The sequence below is a fragment of the Protopterus annectens genome, chromosome 7.part1, assembly GCF_019279795.1.
Source record: "Protopterus annectens isolate FY-2018-M chromosome 7.part1, PAN1.0, whole genome shotgun sequence".
NCBI lineage: Eukaryota > Metazoa > Chordata > Ceratodontiformes > Protopteridae > Protopterus > Protopterus annectens.
In genome coordinates this window covers 177,816,885-177,841,551 of record NC_056740.1, presented here as the reverse complement: position 1 = coordinate 177,841,551, position 24,667 = coordinate 177,816,885, and the positions used below count along the sequence as shown (strand labels likewise).

The 24,667-nt window shown below is 40.9% G+C and overlaps 1 long non-coding RNA gene across 1 annotated transcript in view; it reads right to left on the bottom strand.

Moving 5' to 3' along the window:
* Positions 1–16,221: 16,221 nt before the first annotated feature.
* The window catches only part of LOC122807672, a 575,220-nt gene continuing 566,774 nt past the window's right edge, over positions 16,222–24,667 (bottom strand). Inside the window, exon 4 of the long non-coding RNA XR_006365713.1 lies at positions 16,222–16,931. This is a non-coding gene — a long non-coding RNA (uncharacterized LOC122807672). The remainder of the gene's footprint in view (positions 16,932–24,667) is intronic.

Here is a 24,667-nt window from a genome sequence, read left to right as displayed (position 1 = left end):
CCCTTTTACACTTACTGGTACTCGTCTGTCACAAATCACTCCTGACTCTCTTCTCCACCCACTCCATCCTGCCTGCACACTCTTCCTCACCTCTTCCACACTCGCCGTTACTCTGAACTATTGATCCCAAGTATTTAAACTCATGTACCTTCGTCACCTCTACTCCCTGCATCCTCACCATTCCTCTTCTCCTCTCTCTCATTCACACACATATATTCTGTCTTAGTCCTGCTGACCTTCATTCCTCTTCTCTATAGAGCATATCTCCATCTCTCCAGGGTCTCCTCCACCTGTTCCCTACTCTCACTACAGATCACAATGTCATCTGCAAACATCATAGTTCACAGGGACTCCTGTCTTATCTCGTCTGTCAACCTGTCCATCACCATTGCAAATAAGAAAGGGCTCAGAGCTTACCCTTGATGTAATCCCACCTCCACCTTAAACATATCCATCACTCCCACTACAAATCTCACTGCTGTCACACTACCCTCGTACATATCCTGTACCACTCTTACATACTTTTCTGACACTCCCGATTTCCTCATACAATACCATAACTCCTCTCTAGGCACCCTGTCACATGTTTTCTCTAAGTCTACAAAAACACAATGCAACTCCTTATGACCTTCTCTGTACTTCTCCATCAACACTCTCAGAGCAAACATTGCATCTGTAGTGCTCTTTCCCGGCATGAAACCATACTGCTGATCACTAATCATCACATCCCTTCTTAACCTAGCTTCCACTACTCTTTCCCATAACTTCATGCTGTGACTGATCAGTTTAATCCCTCTGTAGTTACTACAGCTCTGCACATCACCCTTATTCTTAAAAAATCGGTACCAAAACATTTTCTCCATTCCTCAGGCATCCTCTCACTTTCCAAAATTTCATTACACAATCTGGTTAAAAACTCCACTGCCATTTCACCTAAACACCTCCATGCTTCCACAGGTATGTCATCTGGGCCAACAGCCTTTCCATTCTTCATCCTCTTCATAGCTATCCTTACTTCCTCCTTGCTAATGCATTGCATTTCAGGATTCACTATACCCACATCATCCAACCTTCTCTCCCTCTCATTCTCTTCATTCATCAACCCGTCAAAGTACTCTTTCCATTTTCTCAACACACTCAATTGTGAGTATGTTTCCCTCATTATCCTTTATCACCCTTACATGCTGCACATCTTTACTAGCTCGGTCCCTCTGTCTAGCCAATCGGTACAGGTCCTTTTCTCCCTCCTTGTGTGTCCAACCTTTCAAACAACTCTTCATATGCCTTATTCTTAGCCTTCACCACCTCTCTCTTTGCCATGCACCTCATCTCCTTATACTCCTGTCTACTTTCTTCATCTCTCTGACAATCCCACTTCTTTGCAAACGTCTTTCTCTGTATACTGTCCTGTACTTCCTCATTCCACCACCATGTCTCCTTGTCGTCCTTCCTCTGTCTAGATGTCATACCAAGCACCTTTCTAGCTGTCTCCCTTACTAGCTCTGCTGTAGAGACCCAGCTATTTGGTAACTCTTCACTGCCACCCAGAGCCTGTCTTAACTCTTCCCTGAACTGCACCTCACAATTACCCCTTTTCAATTTCCACCATTTGATCCTTGGTGCTGCCCTCACACTCCTCCTCTTCTTGATCACCAATGTCATCCTACAAACCACCATCCTATGCTGCCTAACTACACTTTCCCCTGTCACCACTTTGCAGTCTCCAATCTCCTTCAAACTGGCCCTCCTACATAAAATATAATCCACCTATGTGCATCTTCCTCCACTCTTAAGAGTAATATAGAATCATCAACCATGGGATGGGTAAAGCCAATCTAACACCAAATAGGATAGGTCCATTCAAACACCAAAAAGGAAATTTGCTAGGCTTACAAATACCCACAAGGGCAGCTAGCCTTGTACTTCCCTGCAGAGATTGAAAATACAGTTCACAGCACACTAAACTACAGCTGACAGCACACTAAACTATGCAAGACCTGCAGACATTTAGTAAAGAGAAAAAAACGAAAACATCAAAGAATATTTTGACTGATACACAAAGCACAAGCATATGACAACAGAATTTTTTTCAGGAGGAGGACTACAACTACAAAGAAAGCAAGAGTTCAGGAAAAACAAAACAATTTATGTTTCAGGTACTAGAGAATGTTACCCACACAAAGAGAGTGCTTCACAATAGATAAAACATTCAATTTGTGGAAATCAGAGCCATTTTACAGGATAAAAAGAAAAAAAAAGTTGAAATGTATACAAGAAAGTCAACAGAGCTTCATAATAAGTAGAAAGGTGGTTTAAAGGGAAATGTATGAGTTAAGGTTCTTAATGACAGATCAAGAAAGTTGTATGCAACAGATAGGTGTGAATAAAATGACCAGTCTGATTTTGTGCATGAAAACAAAGTGAAGAAGATCAAACCAACAGCTGAACTAGAAGTAATGCTTTCCAGAAAGTAAGACTGCTAATTCAGAAGGCATATATGGGCACTAAACTATATTTTTAGGGCAATAATGCTACAGTGTTGGGAAAAATAAAGAAAATAGTATACAATTAAAACCACTTCCAATGAAAGGTTGTTGGACAGTACAATCAAGCTAAACAGCAGGCAGAATGAAGTAATATCCCTTATATTGCTAAAAAATGGCCTTCTCTATAGAGTTCTTATATGGCAAAGGCATGAAAATCTAATTCTAATAAAGCAAAACACTGGCTGTGTAAGTGGATTAAAGTTATGGCTATTGCCAATGACTACTAACTACAGTGAATTTGATGGTGTCAGGAAGGTGAATCATCATCTGGTCAAGCTTCACATACACAAGTCACACCTGTTATAAAACTGCATAGAAAAAAATCCATTCTTCTGAGACAAATGAAAATTTGGTTAATGTTAAAACAGCAAGGCAACAATATTAAGACCAGAGCTTCTCAAAACTATGATATCACTGCAGACTAACAGCCCAAATGAGGTGATGATATATGTGGACATCAACGCAGCTATCAGGGCATGCAGAGTTAGACATCTCACACTGAAAGGAAATGACAATTACCAAGCTGAACCGAAAAGCTGTATTCAGCAAACCAACCTCAAGTTTGAATACCGCAAAAGCTTCTGTTTCAGCTAGACTGAAGGTCCAATGGGACCCATCTCCAGAGACACACATTTTAACAGTTCCTAAAGATGTACATACATTACCAGTTCTGTAGCAGAAACCATCCCACAACTCATTCAGCAGATAGTATATTTCATACAAGGTACTAAATGCTTCAGTGATGGCACAACAGTTCTTCATAAGAATACAGTGAAGCTTGCAACAGTTTTATAAAGAATGAGAGACAAAAGATGGGTCCCTACACCAATCAAAGGTGAATGTGAATTTGACAATGGAACATTTTGCATTTATGTTTTTCATCTTTTCTTTAAAAGCTATATTATCTGACACTAACAAAGTCAAAAGTGCTATCAGAGTTTTAAAACTTCAAAAAATAAATAAATACAATAATAAACATATTAACAATTTGTTTGACGTTGAAAAACAGTGCATGTTTCATAAAAGATGTTGGTACAATGACTGCACCGTCTGGAAAATTAATAAAGACAGATAAAAAAAAAAAAAAAACTGAAAGCCGTTCAAGTTTAACTACATTTGTTTACTTCTTTGTCACGTGTGAGCTGGAAATTATTCTTGTATTCAAAAGGTGCAAGACACTGAAACTCTGAGACAGATCATCAAACCCATGGCAGGATGCACGCATGCGCATGCACACACACACACACACACACACACACACACACACAACTATACATAATCTGAAGGAATGCCAACTCAACTACAACACATCTTGGGGATGTGAGATGGAGCTGCAATACCAACTGAAAACACATGTGAACACTGACAAGACATGCAAAGTAAAGCACCCAAGCAGTGAATTACACTGAAAACACAAGCACTGTGAAGCAGGAGATGTTAAAGTCTGTGCCACTGTGCAAACCAGTGGATGCCTATTTTAATCTAGCCTGCAGCAGTTAGAAATAGAGACAAGTGGCACAAGTCTAGGTGCAGTGTTTTGCCAAAAACACAGAAAGCAGACTACAGTGACTTCTTACACCAGTCAATATCATATTTTCCACTGTCAAGTCTCTCAAAAAATGTCAAAAGGTACTTTCACATTAAAAAAAGGAGTTCATGGCCACTGTGGGCATATGAACGTTTTCACTTCTGTCGAGAAAAGTATCACAAGCCTGTAGAGAAAAGTTTCAGTAACTCTAGGTCCAAACTGAATGTGAGAGGTACACAGTCAAAAAGGCTATAAAGTGATGAGGATATATATATATATATATATATATACATATATATATATATATATATATCTACATATATATATATATATATATACATATATATATATATATATATATATATATATATATATATATATATATATATATATATATATATATATATATATATATATATATATATATATATATATATATATATATATATATATATATATATATATATATATATAGCTCAGTTCTGAAATTAATGCCTATATATATATATATATATATATATATATATATATATATATATATATATATATATATATATATATAGCTCAGTTCTGAAATTAATGCCTATATATATATATATATATATATATATATATATATATATATATATATATATATATATATATATATATATATATATATATAGCTCAGTTCTGAAATTAATGCCTATATATTCTAAGTAATATACGGATGGCAAGGGCAACCCTGATTGTCACCTTTTCAGGCATTTATCCACTACAAGAAAAGAGGAAGAAGTAAACAGACTACATATGAAGCATATATCAACACTGGTGTGCATGTTTCACATAGACAGCTGAAATGGCTATGGTGTTTACACAGACTAAAAAATATGCAGGATAAGGTACATGGTACAAAATAGCATGCTGTTCCATTCACAGGTAAACATTTTGAAGAAATTTGAAAATATTCAGAGTGAATTATTTGCATCAGAAAATGGCAGAATTTTGTTAAAATGTACCAACTTAATCACTAATTCCACTGCAAAGAGTAATAAACTGCAAATGAGGCACCTCTATACACAGTCAAAACCAATACTATTTAAACAATGGTATATTAAGTGTAGCTTGGGCCCTGGCTATTTCCAAGACCATGGCACATCCTCAGACTTTTATTCAAGACCAAGCATAAACGCATATGTGCCGGATTCCCATTCTTGATGGTTTTAAATGTAAACTCACCTACTAGATTTTCTAAAATTATAACTATTGTTTAATAAAGCAATAAGTGTCTCTTAATTTGTAGTTTTGAATACTTTCCAGCAAGAAGTAAAACAAAATTTACTAACAAATAAAATGACTCATTTCAGAACATTTAAGCCATAAAAGACCACCAAAATGTTGTCACTATATGCAACTAATGCCTGTACACATCAGCTACAGCACTGTGTACGCATCACACGCCTGATTGTGATAACTGCCACAATAGAATATTCCAACTTTCTTTACATAAATGCACAGAAGTCCTACAAAGAAAAGCTAATAACTGTTAATTTTATCGAATCGGCAGCATCAGTCATTTTCATCCACTGACAGCACGTTTACCTAGCAATTACAGCCCCATTGTTGACCATGTACAGCTCAGATGTCTGATTTTGGTAGAAATAACAATGGCAATAGCAATGCATTTCAAGTTTGCTTCACATAAATACACAGTAAGGTATTACAGCTTAATTCACACAAACACACACTAGTCCTTCAAATACAGCTGTTTAAAATGAGAACATAACAGCTCACCAAGCAATTATAGCCACTTTGTTGACTGTGTACATATACTTTACTGGTAGCTTTGGATGAAATGAACAAAACTGTTTAAAGCTCAACAACATTATACCATAAGATCTAGTCACATGGACCACACATGTAAGAGGAAATGTTAATCACCTGACAACAATATCCAAGTCAATACAATCTGTGCAGAAGTAAATGTAATCTGAATAACTCCAATTAAAGAGAACTGTTATTAATGAAAATATTGCTTTTGTCTGACAACTTTGCATTTCAGTGTTTTATTCACAAATGCGGTGCCTGCTGCATTTGAAGAATAAATAACCTCTGCTGCATTAAAAATGACATGCTTATTATATTGTAACAGCATTTTCTGAATTAGATCAGTTATGCTTCAGTGAATGCTTTACCAAAAACAGCCACAAAACATTTTTTTTAATTAAAAGCACAAATCCTTTGCAATCCAAACTCAGAGGAGACTGCACCACAGTTAATATGTGACAATGACTGCATAATGGTCTGAGCACCATTCCAAATAATGCAAACTATACTGAACTGAAAAATGTCAAACTCTTTGCATTTGCTGGAGGCAGTAAAGAAGGTACTACAGACATACATCACCAAAGCAAATTAGGCTATATTATACATTACAGGCTTATCAAATAATTTATTTATTCTTCAGTGCGATGAATAAAGCCAAAAAATAAAAAACATACAGATGTTATTCCAGCAGCAGCAGCTTTTATTCAATGGCCTACAAACCACAGAAACATCAGGAATATTGCAACATATAAAAGACACCTGATTGCAATAAAAATGGCTATAGCAAATATATTCCAGCTTTATTTCAAAGAAACAGTAGCCACAGTTGTTTATTTGTCTTTTCAGCTTTTCCCGGTTAGGGGCGCCACACCAGAACTCAGATCCGCTAATGATTGGCAGTACATTTTTAAGTTGCCGAGTTGCCAGCCTGATGCCCAACCTTCAGAGAAGGCATGCCCATTCACGCATGTCTTTCGAAGGCCACTTGACCGTGGGAAGGACATGCAGACTCCACATAGAAGGCACTCCAGCCAAGAATCGAACAGGAGAACCTCTTGCTGTGAGGCAACAACGCTACCACTGTACCACCATGGCTTATAAACAGTAGCCACAGTTAAGTATTCCAAAAATTACTTTAGCTATTGAAAACCAGAACACCAAATGACAGTAATCATTCATTTTCATTTGCAGTCAGCCACCACAACAGTAAACTGCAGCTACTTTTTGGGCACATCTCAGATATCAGACTGCAATAAAATAAAGCAGACACAAAATGTATCCATTTTACGTAAATATATAGCTGCTTGCTAGTCCACACAACTCGCATCTGATTGCCTGTGATGAATAACTTCTGCACATCTCAAATGTCAGAATGCAATAAAATAAAAGCTGTACAATGTATTTTAAACTCCATTTTACACAGAGAGATACTTGTTTGCCAACCCCCACAGCTCATGCCTGGATGGCTGCCAGGGACAATCTGTGTACATCTCAGCTGTCCTACTGTAATAAAATTAAATACTAATAAAAGAGCTTCACAATGCATTTCATAGCACATTTACACAAACACACAACTGCTTGCCAGCAGCCACATTCCATTTTTGGTAGCCTGCCAGGAAAACTTGAAAAGGAAAAAGACTTTAGCACTATGAACTTCCCTTTACCAGTATTCGTGGGTTTTCTACCTCTTCTCTATGCCATCCCATGATTTGTGGATTACATTTTTCACCGATACTGTATGGTCATTATATGCCATAGTACAGGGGCAGATCATAGACTTACAGGTTTACAAATACTGAGCTACAAAGCTTGGTTTTGAACCTACGGCAGCCATTGCAAAGCAAAGTATTTTAAAATTATACTGTCTGCATCTAATGAATTCATCTAGCAGTTTGTATACAAATTATCCCTTACAGGATAATCCCATTTAACATTTCTCCACATTGCTCCATGGCATTTCACTGCCTCATTTTAACTATGCATGTGCTCCAGAAGTACAAGATTCTGGAAATGATAGCAACCTCCCCAGTTTGACAGAGTTATGAAATTTCTCATTTTCTCAGTATCACCCGGTGCCTTCTCAACTCATGTACTTCTTTTTGTATATTGCATGCTTACTACCCAAATTCCCTTTCTGTTTCTGCTGTATTTTCTCAGACTGCATTACTGTAGCAGCAGTAAGATTCCACTTCAGCTTTGTACCTCGAAGAGTAATGATCTGGCCCTCAGTTGTTTATTCCATTCTCTCCTTTTACTGGCTCCCCTATGACCTGAGCTCTTTGCTGAACCTGTACTGCAGATAGTGCTGGAGAGACGACTCACCCCAGTGCCATTACATAGCCTATGCATAGTTAGATATAAATATAACTTTGGGCAGAAGTAAGCCCATCCAACCTGCCCTTTGGCATAGTCACACATCACACCAAAATGAAATCTGTTCTTGGATTGATGATAGCTGGTAAAAGGTCCATTACAAAACTGCAGTGAGAGTAACTCTTCTGTCCTTTACTGACGATGTCAGCAAATTAATAGATCAGCAACAGAATAAACAAGTGTTTAATAAATCCAAAATGCAAAAAAGGCAGATTAAATATAAGTAAAAACAAACCCACAAAACATTTCTGGTCTGATACTGCTTTTCAGCCAGCAAACTGTATGCTTCTGGGCCAAAGTGGAACCTGCTTTTCAAATGAGATCTAACTCAAACCAACAAGCCTAGGTTATGTCACACAACTGTCTTTCAGTTAGTTTCTACTGCCTATACAATATTTATTTAATTTTTAGTACAGTTATTAATGATACCATACAAAGCTGAGAGATGCCTGAAATTAACACAAGTGTATAACATGATAGTTATTCACACATGCAAGGCAGTTCATAAAGGACACATCATTATGACAACTACAGTCAAAACTTAAACATCAACTTAACACTTAAAAAAAGCCAGTACAAATTAAAGGATTTTTTTTTTCAAGGACAGCAAGCCCCGGTTATCCCCCTCACAAACCTCCAGTTGTTCAACCAATGAGAATGGGCAAATGCCTCAGGAAAGAAACATATTCCCTTCTCTATTACACTTCAAATTCAATAACACAGAAGACAAAAACAAAACTCCCACTAACTTATACACAAGATTTCAAAACTTGCACCACATCATCCTGACCAAAAATATCATCCCAAATTCCATACAATATGCTAAAAAATAGAAACAGTTGCTTTTACTGGATTTCAATATTTACAGAATAGATCGATAGTTAAAAAAAAACTACATAACTCCACTTTTAGCATCTTCTATACAGCATATGCACTACAAAAAAAATAAATAAATAATTCCACAGTCATAGTAATACAAACTTACCTACAAGCAGCATACTATGACAGCTCTAAATATTTTAGACCAGTATGTGACACTGTCAATAGTTATAAAGGGTTTCTGTTACTGGAAACAGTACTGGTCATTTCTTCAAAACTGTAAAAATTCGACTCCTTCAGTGAGACAGTCTTATAAATCTGAGCACGGTAACCTCTAAATCAGGCTTGTGAACATCAACTGTAAATCCTTAATTCTCAAACACTGTTTTAAAAGGACACTTTTCTTAGTGATTTGTACCATAAAATATCTGGCATATTATAATGTCCATCCCAACTACAGCACAAGGAACTTCTGCCTTCATCCCTTCTCACAGCCAGCTTGAGTAGTAACATAAGCAAACCCCCTTCCCCAAAAGAGTTTAAATGACAGGCTATGAGCTCAGTTCTGCCAGTACATGATACAAAACCAACAGAAGGAGAACTAATGAGAGGAGGACAGCAGTTAGTAACAATGAAAACTATACATCACAAAACAAAACTATCATTTTCTTACAATGGGTCTATATTACCATATCGAATGGCAACAATGTTGAATGCTCATATGAGCGTAAACGCATGATTAAGTACAGTTGTGTACACTTACCATAAATGTAGATGTTCGAGTGTATTCACTGTTGCAGTCATTACACTTGGGTTATCTGCCTGCAGGTAAGCCCTCAGTCAGCCCGAATACCAGAGACTTAGTATTTCTGCATCAGTTGCTGTTGCTCCAGGACTGATGTCAGGTCATCAGGGGTATAAAAAGAGGCAGCTGATGCCATTACATCAGTTTTTCTTGCCCCAAATTTCAGAAGCCCCCACCCCCCAATAGGGAGCTAAGTTATGCTGGGAAAAACACCACCAGTAAAAAGTAAATACCAATAGCCCTGTAAGGGGTGAGTAATAGAGGAGAGAGAAAGAGAGAGACAAGGGGGCTGAAGGATGGAAAACCAGGACTGCAACAGTGAATACACTTGAACATCTACATGTATGGTAAGTGTACACACCTGTACTATATTCTTCGTGTTTCACTGCTGCAGTCATCACACTTGGATTGATTCCCAAAGCTGAGGAAAGGGTGGAGGAAGTCAAGAAGAGTTGGGCTGGCTAGTATGCCCTGCAGGACTGCTGTTGCAAAACCCACCCTGGATTTGGGAAAGATAGGCAGGTGGTAATGCTTGGTGAAGGTGTGTACAGAACTCCAGGTAGCAGCTTCCAGAATGTCCCTGGTAGGGACTCCCCCTGAGGAATGCTGTAGCGGTAGAAGTTGCCCTAGTGGAATGTGTTCTGACCCCCTGAGGGGTTGGTTTCCCATGGTGCTTGTAGCAGAAATGGATACAGTGTGCTATCCATTTGGAAATTGTTTGTTTTGAAATTGTCTTAATCTCTGCCCCTGGTGCAAAACTGACTAGTAACTGGTCAGATTTCCTGAAGGGCTTAGTCCTATCCAGGTAGAATCTGAGCTGTCCGTGCATGTCCAAGAAGTACAGGATCCTTTCCCCTTTATATTGTGGATTAGGGAAGAAGGTCGGCAAATGGATAGATTGGTTGAGAGCCACTCTGGACACCACTTTAGGCATAAAGGAAGGGTCAGTCCTGAGGGACACCCACCCTGTCAGCATGAAAAATAATGAAGGGTTCCACAGCCATAAGTGCTTATAGCTCAGACACTCTTCTAGCTGAAGTGATGGCTAGAAGCAAGGCTGTTTTCCAAGAGAGGAATTTTAACTTTGCTGATGCTGCAGGCTCAAAGGGGGGTAGCGTGAGCTTTTCCAGTACAAAGTTCAGCTCCCAAGCAGGGGTGGATGCTCTCCTTGGTGGCCTTAAGTTGTTTGCCCCTCTCAGGAACTGTTTGATGAGAGGGTGAGAGAAGAGAGGTGGCTCAGTGCTGTAATGAATTGAGATGGCAGAGGCATGGATCTTAATGGAGGAGAAGGATAGGCCTCTGTAGAGTAGATCTGCTAGGTAATCCAGGATTAGAGGTAAGGAGGGCAGTGCTGTGTCCTCTCCTTTAGATTGAATCCAGGAACAATACCTTTTCCACTTATCAGAATAGGATTTCCTTGTACTGGGTCTTCTGGCTTTAAGAATTACATCCAGCACCTGCTTGCTTAGGCTGGTCACTGGGGGAGAATTCAAGGAATAAGCCAGGCTGCAAGATTCAGGTTTTGCAGCTGCGGATGCAAGATCTGTCCCACCTACTGAGTAAGGAGGGTTGGAATCTGGGGTAGGTGCCAGGGTGGCACTGGTGACAGGCTGCACAGTAGTGGGTACCAGTGCTGGCATGGCCAGTCCGGGGCAATCAGGATTGCCCTTGGTCTGTCCTGTCTTATCTTAGGAGTAATATTCTTGAGAAAAGAGGCAGAGGGGGAAATGCATAAATTGAGAGGTTTTCCCACTGGAAAGATAGAGCATCCACTTTCCAGGCCCTGCTGTAAAGTGTCCTGGTGCACAATTTGCTGAGTTGGTGATTGCAGGGGGAGGCAAAGAGGTCTACCTTTGGGCTCCCCCATTTCTGGATTAGAAGGCTGAAGGTACTGGGTTCTAATTGCCACTCGTGTGGTCTAGGAGATTTCTGCTTAAGTCGTCTGCCACAGAGCTTTGTTTGCCTGGCAGGAATTGAGCTTGCAGATGAATATACATGTCCAAGGTTGTGTTCCACAGGGCCATGGCTAGCCTGCAGAGTGGGAAAAAGTGGGTTCCCCCCTGCTTGTTGATGGAACACATAACTGTGTTGTCTGTTTTTATTAACAGGGGTCCTGTTGAGAGTAGGGATCTGAAAGCTTTCAGGGCATGCTGAAGAGCTAGCATCTCTTTCTGGTTGATGTACAGATGAATTTGACTTGGACTCCAGTGGCCCTAAATGCACTTGTCGCCCCCCAGGCACAGTCTGATGCATCTGTGGTTAGGGTCTGGGCAGCATGGGGTTGAGTAAAGGAAGTCCCATGTTGTGGTTGCATGCTGCTGCCCACCAAAGAAACTCTGTCCTTATCAAGGTATGACAGGTATGACAGTTTCCAGAATGTTGGCACCAAAGACGTTTTAAGTACCATTGAAGTTTCCTCATATGCAGTCTGGCATATGGAATTAGTAGAATGCAGGAGGCCATGAACCCTAGGGCCTGCGGGATTTTCCTTGTGGATAGCTGGGTTCTGGTGGCTATTTCAGAGAAGTAGCCTGTCAGATTGGCTTGTTTTTCTAGAATAAGGAATGCCACCTGGGATGTTGTGTCCAAGGTTGCTCCCAGGAATAAAATCTTTTGACTGGGGACTAGTTTCGATTTCTTTTCGTTAATAGTGTACCCCAGGGATGTTAGAAGGTTCTTTACAAATGTCAGTTGCTTCAACAGCTTTTCCTGTCTGCCTGAATTAGGCAATCGTCCAAGTATAGGTAAATTTGAATCTTTCTCTGTCTGCAATAGGCAATGGCTGGAGCCAGGCATTTTGTGAATACTCTGGGAGCAGTGAATAAGCCAAAGGGAAGTGCAGAGAACTGATAATGTATAGATCCTGCCTTGAAACGTAGCTATTTCCTGCATGTGCAGATAGACTTGTTTTAGGTCTAGGGTGGCTACCAGGCATCTTTGGACAGCATAGGAAGAAGCTGCTGAAGGGTGAACATTTTGAATTTTGGTACCACCAGAAAGGTGTTTAAAATGGAAAGCTCTAGGATTGCGCGTCAAGTGCCTTCTTTTCTGGGTACCAGGAAAAGTCTGGAATAAAACCCTTGACCTATTTACTTTGCAGGAACAGGTTGAATTGCCCTTATGGAAAGCAGGGATTGAACTTGGCTTTCTGCCTCTGCCCACTGGTTTGGAGGAAGGTCTGGGAACCCTTCTGGGGTTGGCAGTGAGTGGAAGTAAAATTTGTACCCCTGGGATACAATGTTGAGGACCCACTGGTATTTGGTGATGGAGGTCTAGTTTTCTGCATGACGGTCAAGTTTTCCTACTATGGGCACGGGCAGTTGAGCAGAGGTGAAGAGTGGGATTGAGACATCATCGTGAATTCTTGACACTCCATTGCTTAGATCTCTGTATACCCTGAGACTGTAATCTGGGGGGTCTGTTTCCCCTTGGTATAGTTTGAGATAGCCTTGAAGGGGCTGGAAAGGACCAATATTCTGAAGGGCAATGCCTACTGAATCTAGGAGGCTGCACTTGCAAGAAATCTTTGACTGTCTGCATAGATTTTAGAACCTCTTCTGCTTTGGTGCCAAACAGATTGTCCTTGTTCAAATGGGGGGTCTAGTAATTTTGATTTGACATGGTCTGGCAAGGTCTGCTCCTTAAGCCAAGCATGCCCTCTCAGTACAGAACCAGTGACTGCTGCCCTGCAAGATGCTTCGAGGGCGTCAAAGCCACACTGCAAAGTATGCTTGCTGACTTGGCTTGCAGAATGCATAAGCTCTTGTAATTCTTTATTTTCTGCACAGTCTGTAAAGGTAGATAATTTTTGCTTAATAGGTTCCATAATATGTTGCTGGTATTTCAGCATGTGAAACTGGCAATTCAATGCCCTAATGGGGAGAGTTGCAGAGGTGTATACTTTTTTACCCCATCTGTCTAAAGCTCGGGAATCCCTGTCCAAAAGGGTAGGATTTTTAGCTGTAATTGCTTTTATACCTTTAGGCCGCTGGGAAATGACCTCAGGGTCAGCAGTAAGATTTTTGAAAATAAATTTGAGTGTGTCAGGGACTCCGTAGTACTTGTCTGGTTTCCTTGGAACAGGGAGTAAAGTATCAGGAGTTAGACTGGATTCCATAAAGACATCATCCACAACATCCAGAACTAGAGGGATTGCTAAAGGTCTATGTTGTGGCAAATCTAAAAATTATTTTTTGGACGAGGACATTCTTGGCATTCCCAGTGGAAATGCTCTCAAAGTATGGAGGGTTTCACAAAAAGAAAAATCCTCTGGAGGGGAAACAGAGGGAAGGGATACCTCTGCGTGTGAATCCTCATAAGCAGTTAAAGACATGTCTTCATATTCAGAAACCTCAGAGTCATTGGACTCTGTCTGTTAAATCTGCTGGGGACAGATCTCTTTTTCTCTTAGCAGGGGAAGCCTGGCTTCCCCTAATCAGCATAGTCAGGTATTCTGCCATTTTAAGCATTTGATGTTGTGGCAAGGAAGCAGGTGCTTGAGTTTGGGTCGTTGTTTTTTTTACGCGTAGATCATACTCTTGGCATTATAAACTCAGTAGTTTTTAGACAGAACTGAAGACGCAAAAGAAGTCGTCGGTTTGAGTCAAATATTGGTAGTGCGAAGAACTTCCTCAGAAGCCAGTGCCTGCACAGCGGCTCCAGACCCATCCAAGGTAGAGACATCCACAGGTTCCATAGTCAAAGAAGAGTCTTGCAGCATACCGGACTCCAAACGGGGTCTCAGTAGTAGCCTGCGGGCATCAGGGGCTGCAAAAGTGCCTCACGGAGTACCGGCAAACTGGTGACTAGCTTAACAGAATTGTTGTCGGCAGTTTTGGACCTGTGCGATCTGTCTCTGTCTTTATCCTTACGTTTTTTGGAAGTTTGGTAGTTGGATGGCTTACCAAAGCCATTTTGGAATACGGAGATCGAGAGTGAAAGTATTTACTGACAATAAGGGCCCGATGAATAGTTCGGGCATTGAACAAACAACAAAACTGACAGCGAGGTACGTCGTGGTCTGGGCCTAAACAGGTGATGCAGTAAGAATGGAAATCTCGGTGTGGTATTTGCTTTCCACAGGTGAGACAATTGTTAACTTTTTCTGACATCGGTTAGAGCAAAAAAAAAAAAAAAAAGGATCCCCAACGGGGTGCTTAGCTTTAGAAGACTTCAGGATGATTCAGTTCGGAAACGAAAACTCAGGTAGCGGCCGACTGGCACTTGTGCAAACTCCTTCTGCTTCGGGCTCTTCGGCAAGAAAGACTGATGTAATGGCGTCAGTTGCCTGTTGTTATACCCCTGATGACCTGATGTCAGTCCTGGAGCGACAGCAACCAATGCAGAAACACTAAGTCTCTGGTATTCGAGCCGACTGAGGGCTACCAGCAGGCAGATAACCCAAGTGTGATGACTGCAACAGTGAAACACAAAAAAATATCGAACTTGTTTTTTTGGGGTCGCAGTACAGTGAGGATTGGAATATTTGGACTTTCCTCACTGTAGTGCGACCTCAGAGATGGAATATATATTTAACGGGGGGTGTGGGAGGCACAGCCCCCCACAATAGCAAGTTCGTTCTCCTGTGTTTTCGCTCATATGAGTGTTCGACATTGTTACCATTTGATATGGTAATACAGACACCTTACAACACCCATCAGGAAACAGAGGCATGTCCAACACAATTCCCTTACTGGCTTTAGAAAATGGCTAGTTAGTGAAGAAGAGCTCTCCAGTAATTCAGTTGCTACATCAATTTAGAACTATGACAAAATGAAGGGAAGTATTTTCCACTACTCTTACATGCAGACAAGTTTTGGCATTTCAGTAAAATGTCTCAGTTCCACTGAAATGAACACAATGCTTTATTACTTTTCTGTAAAGAATAAATAAATTTATCTGCTATATTATGTTTCCCAACATAACTACAGAGCTGTCAAGGGTTAAGCTTGAGGAAAGGTTTTTAAAAATCTAGGTGAACTGTATGAAAGACGCATGGAAAAATAACCAAGCACTCATTTTTTTATCAACTTCAGGACAAGCTGCATATGGTGAATAAGACTTATTATATCAACACTGAATTCAGCTGAATATTTCTGCATAACACAGCACTCATACTGTGCATTTCCAGCAATGTCAACACATTTCTTCTATATCGCTCTTGTATAAGAGTATACAGATACTGTAAGTATCCAAAAAAAAAAATAGCAAGCACTGACTATGAGTTATTCTACTTCCTATCCTCAATTAAAGTGGCACTGAATTTCTCAACACCTTCATTAAGCTAAGCAGTTATGACAGATTATCTTTATTACAGAAAAGAAAGGGTGCTTGACACTTACTCGCTCAGGTTCATCCATAGGAAGGTAAAGTATACAAGTTGGTTCCGGTGCCGAATAGCTGACAGGAGCATCAGTGGTAGATGAAGACCGAGGCCTTCCTGACTGTAGGAGATTCACCATATTATCCTGGGTGGGTTTCCGAGCAATCTGAGGGCTTCCTTTCAGGATTTCACCTTTACTTCGCTTACTCTGTAGACTTGATCCTCTTTTAATTTTAGGTGGCACTCTAATCTGCTGCAGGACTCTGTTCAAAGTTGTAGGCTGGGCAGAAGGCTGGATGAGGCCATCAACTTCAGAAGTAGAATTCTGGACTTCCAAATCCTGAGGTGGTTCCTGCTCAGCCTGCACTTGTTGAACATCATGAGGCGACACAGATGACCTCCTTCTCTGGTGGTGGAAGAGCTGTTTCAGACCTTGCCCCAAGACACCAATGTTCTCCAAAGCACTGTGGGTGATTTTGTGTATCTTTTGTTCAGAGTCTTGCTGCCTTCGACTCTCATGACTTTGGGGTTTACCTCCTGGATCAGGGTCATCATGAATTTGCTCATTACTAGAGTGCTCCATCAGCAGACACTCGTCACATCAATTTAAAATTCATGTGTAATTCTGTTGCCTTTCTCTTTTAAGAGTTTCAACTGCATCATTCCACTCAGTGAAGAAACAGTATTGACTTAAAAGAAGTCATACATCCTTGAGTCTACAAGATATTTTTCCTACAGAAGAAACCACAAGTAAAAAAAAGTTAAAGGATGTTAATTAAATTCTAAAAAAGCAAATTAAGCATCTACATTAATCCATTTAAACATTTTGCTTGATGTCTTCATTGGTGGGGAGGATGAAGAGACACAAAGCTATCGCATAATAGCATATTCTATTCCCACTTCCTCAATGTAAGATAGCTATTTTTTTTATTCCCACTTCTTCAATGGAGGATGGCTACTTTCTTCACTATTCTGAGCATCAGAAATGACCCACTGCCTATTAATGCCACTTTTCTTAGCCTTATAATCAACATTTCCTCCTCTATCAGTGTTAAAAGCCCACTCACCTGTAAACAGTTTAGAGTAGCACTTTACAACTTAATGGCAAATACTACTACTGGCAATGACAGTAGAACTTGCCTAATGCTGCAAGAGAGCGAGTTCATTTCTGCATCATTGCAAAGTACTGGACAGCACTGCAGGTGCCAGACGGTTTACTAGTGCATGTGTTATGGAGACAGGAGCACTCAAAGTCACCTGTTTTTTTCCTGGGTGAACAGTGTTGCAATACAGATGCTGTATGGTTGTTCATCACTGTAGACCAAGGAAGCACAGCAGTGGGCTTATCCACAGAAAACGAAGACCAGGCATGCACTCTCAGTGCATAAATACAGGAAAATTTATGAAAATGTCCACAATAATAACATAGCAGTTACAAATGTCGATTCTTCACTTTCCTTTTCCTTAGGTAGATGCATTAAAAAATTCAGGGAAGCTATATTGTGGCAGGACATGGCAGATTCCTCCTAATTCTCACCCCGTTTCAGGTGAAGTATTACACAATGATACAGGATACAGATGATGTCTGACAGCTATCTCTACAAGAAGGCTGAATCATTAAAGAAAAATTATGAAAGGTACAAGTCAGAGTGCAATCCCTTTTATTTCTGAAAACACAAATAAAACATCAGCAAAACAACCAAGTAAAATGACATTATGCAAGCATACTCACCATAACTGTAGGATGTTCCACTAACAAGATTTTCACTACGGTGTGATTTCTTTTATGAGGGAATACGCTACATCTGGAGGGCCCTACATCTAGTTAGACTTATTCAGTACTATATCGGCTGGACCCAGAGCACAGCTGGTCTCCACTCAATGGAAAGAAAATCAGCAAAACACTTGGCTGAAAATGGAAAAACAGCTTGTGTTAATTTCAGTTATTTTCTGGAGCAAGAGCTTGCCAGGTGTAGCCAACATCCCTGGGAAAGATATCCATGGTATAAAGATGTCAGCCTTTTCCACTGTGAGGCCAGCCAAATCAGACCAGGAAGGGAGGCCCTCTAGGATGAGGAACAATTCATCCATGTGTTTGAGTTTCACAGAAATAGGTTTAACAAGGACAATGTTATCAGTGACGCACAACATTGCATCAATAAATATTTGAAAGTGTCACACTATCCTTAGCTAAAGTTAGTTTTCTTTTGAGCAGCTGTGGAATGTAGGAAGTAGAGGAGGATTTCCTGGCCTCAGATGAGGCTATGAAAACAGGATATCCCTGAGCTTCTCCAGTTCAAGCCTATCTTTCCTTTCAGGGTGGATGGCTTGAATGCCACAAGTACTACAATCCTCAAAAAAGTAAGCCTCTTCGAGACAATTTTACACATTTAACAAGTTGATCTTAGAGCAGAGTGTTTGCCCCAAGTTTGTATTTCTCAAAGAATTGAGAATCAAGTCACTCTTCTAAGGGGGAGGGATAAGTAGATATGTGGAAATTCATTGTGGTAATCCCAGGTGATGACTGAGGAAGACATAAAAGCTTAGCCATAGACTGAACAGAGTGAAGGGAGGAAAATATTGGACAAAGCCCAAACCTTATTACCCAACGAAGATTAAATAATAGAATTCAGTTCTGCTCTGGAAAGTATTAGACCAAATAGCAGTGAAACCCCAAAGAAAATTAAATGGTAGAAGTATGTCTTGCCCCTGCATCTATTAACATGTATTGGGCAGACCACACAGCACAGAAATTCAGTGCTGAACAAGACTTAGACAAGAAAAAAATTACTTCACTGCTGGCAACAGTGAAAGGGAAAACAGGGTTTTTTTTTTTTTGGTTTTTTTTTGAGGAAGGCAGCCCTGTCTAGATAGCAGGGAATGAAGAAACAATATTCTTCTGCATCCTAACCCCTACTGATGCGACCCCCCCCAAAAGGTCAAGTATGTGAGGAAGTGTAATGAACCAGCTTGGTACGACCTACTCAAACATTATACAAATTAAGGATACAGCACCATCTGACCAGACCAGGAAGCAGGTACAGAACAACAAGTTGAGGTGAATGAAGTAGAACCCAAACATTAAGAAATTAAAGTTTAGTAAAATCTTATCTTAACAGTAGATATCCTTCTTCTTAATGCTGCAGTATTCTTTACCAAAGGGATCTCCTGCCAAAGATAGCCCAATGGCTGGCCAGTATATCAAAGCCTTTAGTTCTTCGAGGCATAGTATGTCACACATGTTCTACATACAAGGTACAGGGCATGAAGGTGATGTACAGATGCACACACCCAACTTGAAAATGTCCCAGGAGGGATAAAATGTCCATAGGGATAAGGAAAACATGTGCACCCAGAAGGGGGAAGAAGGAAGATGGCGATGAGGCCCTTGTCCAGGAGAGCAAGAAAAGAACAGGGTAAGAGCTAGAACAGAGGGGCCAGGAGGGGAGGGAGGAAATACTTCAGTAGTGACATGGAAGGACATCTACTGCTACGGTAAGATTTTACATAACTGTACTATGTCTTGCCATATCACTATTGCAGTTTTCTTTACTTAGGGGACAGTACAAGAGATCAAGAGGAAGCACAGGAGGTTAAAGAACAGAAGAGTCCTCTACAAACCCATGTAGGATAGCCCTGGCAAAGTCTGCCCTGGCCCTGGAAATAATACCAAACTTGTAATGCTTACCGAGTATATGAACAGAGGATCACGTAGCAGCCTCAAGAAAAGAACTGGCATCCAGACCCTTGAAAAATGCAGCAAAGAGGCAACTGCCTTAGCAGAATGTGCCTTGATTGACAAGGGAAGGCATTTTCCATTAAATGAATGACAAAAAAAAATGGCCTTAAAAATCCAGGAGGGGATAGTTTACTTAGAAACAGCCAAACCCAAAGTCCTGGGATAAAAGGAAACAAAAAGCTGCTCAGATTTGAGAATAACTTAGTTTTGTCTAAATAATACCCGAGCTGTCTATGCAAATCCAAAGTGTGAAGAACCTTCTCACTGGCAGACTGTGGAGAAGGAAAAAGTTAAGGAAGATGAATAGACTGATTAAGGGACAACTCACTGACCACTTTGGGCATAAAGGAAGGATTAGTACGAAGAGATACCCTATCTCTCTTGAAAACTAAGAAAGGAGGAACAGCCACAAGAGTCTGAAGTTCAGACACTCTTTGCTGAAGTGACAGCCAAAAGAAGAACAGTCTTTCAAGTACAATGTTGTAAGGAAGCTGAAGAAGCAGGCTCAAAAGGAGCCTGAGGCAATTTTGCAAGTACAAAACTGAGGACCCAGGAAGGCAGAATAGGCTTCCTGGGAGGCCTGATAAGAAGGACGTCTTTAAGGAACTGCTTGACCTCAACTCTACAGGCCACAGGAGGAGGAGTCAAAGTCATATAAGCAGCAAATGATGAGAGGTGAGCTTTAACTGAAGAATATGCCAACCCAGCATGAAGCAGATTGCACAATTTATTTATTTTATTTGACTTTGATGACCAGGAAAAGTCTGAATGGGTAAACCCCATTTTCAGCAGAGGACTGGGGAGAAAAGCTCCACATTTAAGTTATAAACGATGTAACTTATAATTGCAAGGTAAAACATCTAAGCATGAGCTTATTTACATGATTTTTAAATATTTTGTACATGAAATTCATCCCTGGTTTGGCACTTATGTCTGTGATGCAAACAGGTAACCTGTAAATGGTTCATCTTCCAGGCCCATGTTTACAACTTATCAAGGGTATCAGAACTTGTCAGAGATTTGGGATGCATAGCTAAGCTTAGGCTCGGCTTAAAAAGCCCCTTGTCGTTAGCCTAGTAAACACCTATGAACATAGCATTTTAACACTAAAAACAAGAGAAGTTAACAAACTGGCTAATTACTGAACAGAGAAATAGCACACAATAACAGTTAATGTATTTGTAACATGAAGCTGTGGGGAAAAGACCAAACTGTTTTTGAGTTTAGTAATTTACAGACAGGCAAGTAGAATGTAGCTTAAAAATGGTAAGAGATATGAAAGGAGAAGTTATGGAAATGAGCAGGAAGACAAATGGACAGAAGAATTTGACTGGTGAGGTGTGAGAGGAAGATGAGGAGGAGAAAATATAAAAGTTTAAGAAATAAGCGCAGCATGAAGAGGAGTGATGAGGTACAAAAAGACTGGGAAGCAAAGTGGCTGTAATAGTTGGAAAAAAGTAATAGGAGTAAAGCTAGCCAGGTGAGCAGAAAGAACAGAGCTATCTTTGGCATAGGTGCTGCTTAAGCAAAGTTTTGATACTATTAATGCTTTCTAAATAAGAGAGAAACAGAGAAACCTCCACAGATAGGTCAACCAAATGAGAGAGGACCAGACAGAAAATCACTTCCATTTGAACATATGATTTTGTGGTAGTGGGTTTCCTGGCCTCTTGCAGAACCTGAAGCACCTCCTCAGAAAAGAGGTGCCTGAAAGGGATCAAAACCCTATCACCCACAGTGCCATTTGAAGAGTGGACAAGTGAGGACAGATAAGACATCTCTTGTCTTGTGTGAAGATCCACCTGATGAGGTAACTTGTGGTGATTGTCCCTGGCCAAGTGAGAAAGAAGGGGGAACTAATGCTCTCCTGGGCAAAATGGAGTCACTAGCAAGATTTTGGGGAGTCCTGCCAGATCTTGTGTAAGACTTGTGGTAAAAGAGGAAGGGAAGGGAAAGCGTAAAGAAACACCCCCTTCCAAGGAAAAGACAAGGTGTCTATCTTCCAAGCCACAGGACTTGGGACTCAAACAAAATAGAGGAAGTTGTCTGTTCAGAGGGGAGGCAAAAAGAACTTCCTGAGGAACACCCCATCGATGGACAATGTCCAGGAACACGTCTGTGAAGCATTTATTTGAGAGCTTGCATTTTGGACCTGCTCAAGCAGTCTGCCACTAGATTCTGCTCTGAGGGGATGCAAACTGCCTGAAGAGTCACTTGATACTAGATAGCTAGATTCCCAGACCTGAAGAGCTAGTCTGCAAAGACAGGAACTTGTGCTACCTTGCTTGTTGACAAACCACATCACTGTGGTGTTGTCTATGAATATTTTGAGAGTCCCAGTATGGAAGAGGGAATGAAAACCTAAAGATGCACAAGCAGAACCCTCATCTCCTTTGCAATGATGTGTTCTGACCTCTGATGAGGAGGCCAGAGACCCTGAAACTTGACAAAAAACAAAAGAGGCACCTCACCACATGAGGCATCTGTAAAGAGCTCCTGAATTGGAACTGGAGCTTGAAAAGAAAGTCCCAGGTTGAGTGAAAGTTGATGAATCTACCACCAAGGCTCAAGCTCGAGATAAGGACAGAAGGAGAGTGGGAAGTACAGGCAATGTCAATGTTGAAGCCACATTAACTGGAGGTACCACTGAAGCTTTCTTGCATGCAGCTTGGCAAGAAGGAACACAGGAATGATGGAAGGAACACAGGAATGATGGAAGCCACGAACAGAGAACCCTGAGAAATTCCCTGTCTTGGACAGCCATTGGAGGAAGAAAGGATTGGAAAAGGGCAATTAGAAACAGAGCTTTAGGGGCAGTCAGAAATGCCAGGATGGGAACTGTCTAAAGTCTGCAGCCAAGAAAAATATGATTCTAAGAAAGAGAAAGAGAGTCAAAACTGACTTCTGGAAGTTTATGGTGAACACCAGACTCTAACAGGGAACCAGTGAACTTGAGGTCCTGAGGCAGGCTGTTGGGGGAAGGAGCTTGAATAAGTGGATCTAGATAGGGAAATATCTGAATTCCTTGGATTCTGCAAAAAGCAATGAGCAAAGACAGGAATGAATACCCTTAGGACAGGCAAAGCAGAGAACTGTATAAAGCAAGACAGAGATGGAGAAACGTAAACATTTCCTGAAGAGAGGATGGATGGGGCTGATAGGGTGTGCATCCTTGAGACAGAAATGCCAGAAAAGCCTGGGGTAAAGAAGAAATAATGTCTGGAGAGAAAATATCCAAAAGGAAGGAATCTTGAGAAAGGTGCTCAGCAGTACAAATCCAGAACTGGACTCCAAGTGCTGTCCTTTCGTGGGATCAGAAACATTCTGGAGCAAAATCCCTTCCCTACCTGGGCAGGAGGCATGGCTTGAATCATGCCCTGAGCCAAGAGAGAGTGAAGAACCTCTAGGAAATAAGACTGCTGTTCTAAAGGAGGTTGAGGGATGCTTGAAAAGGGAGGAAGGCATTTCCAAACCATGAACTATCCTCTGCTGGGCAATGGAAAGAACCCAAGAGCCTGAAGTGATCTTTAGCCTATTTGGGAGCGGCAGGGACAGACAGACTGACAAGGGGGCTGGCCAAGGGCAGGAGAAAACAAACTGTCAAGTAGAACACAGCTTATCCAGGAAAGCAAGTTTCTAGGAAGCAGGAGTCTAAGTACACATAACAGGAGGCATATGTCTGTAACCCTTACGAGGGTGACACTGCATGCAAACAAAAGCAGAGCAGACACAGAGGCATAATTCTGCTGAAATTTAGGAACAGGAAAACAAAAATATGTTTCAGCTTCTGCAAGGCTTTACCCTTGTCCTCGACAGATTTGAAAAGTTCAGCTGCAGCAGGCCCAAAAAGATTTTTATTACCCAAAGGAGCATTCAGAAGTTTGGCCTTAATGTCATCAAGCAAAGTCTGAAGTCAAGAATAACATTTCACAACTGAATCAATGGCAGCAACCCTAGAACAGGCATCAGCTGCATCATAGTTACATTTGATAGAGTGGCAGGCAACTTGAGAAGTATAGCTCAGCAGGGAAAGGGCTGAAGCCTTCCCTTCACTGTCAGGAAGGTCAGAAACCACCACAGAAACCTGAAAAAGGAGGGCCAAAACATACTTGGTCAAATGTGTCTGGTAGTTGATGGCTCTAGAGGATAAACTGGCAGCAGTATAACCTTTTTGCTTAGCCTTTGCATAACCCTACTTTCCAATACCAGAAGGCAACAGCTTGGTAGAGGGCAATAACTTAGATGGCTTATGAGAGGAGACTGACACTACAGAAGGGCATTTATAAAGAAATATGCACTCCTCAGGCACTCTCTAGACTCCATCTAGCTTCTTAGGTGCAGGGGGTGGAAAGTCATGGGCTAAGAAAGTAACCAGGTAGGCAGCTAGAATAGGAGGAACATTAGATGGCTTAACAGAGTCCATCTGTAGGAGCTCATAATATATTTTCTGAATCTCAGGGACTTGAGAACAATCTCACTTAAAATAATCCATCACATGACAATGGTATCCCCAGTTAAGAGTTCCTCCATGGGGGAATATGGACTTAAGTCCTCCTCTGAGCTGTAGTCCAAGGGGGAAGGGATTTGGGAAGGGTAAGACAATGATTCTTGCCCTAAGTCCAGGTTCTCATCCAGGAGATTTGATTCCCTAGGCCTCTTCATTGTAAAGGAAGACCAGGGAGAAGCAGAGACAGAGATCCCTTGAGGAGTCTTCAAAGCCATCAAAGCA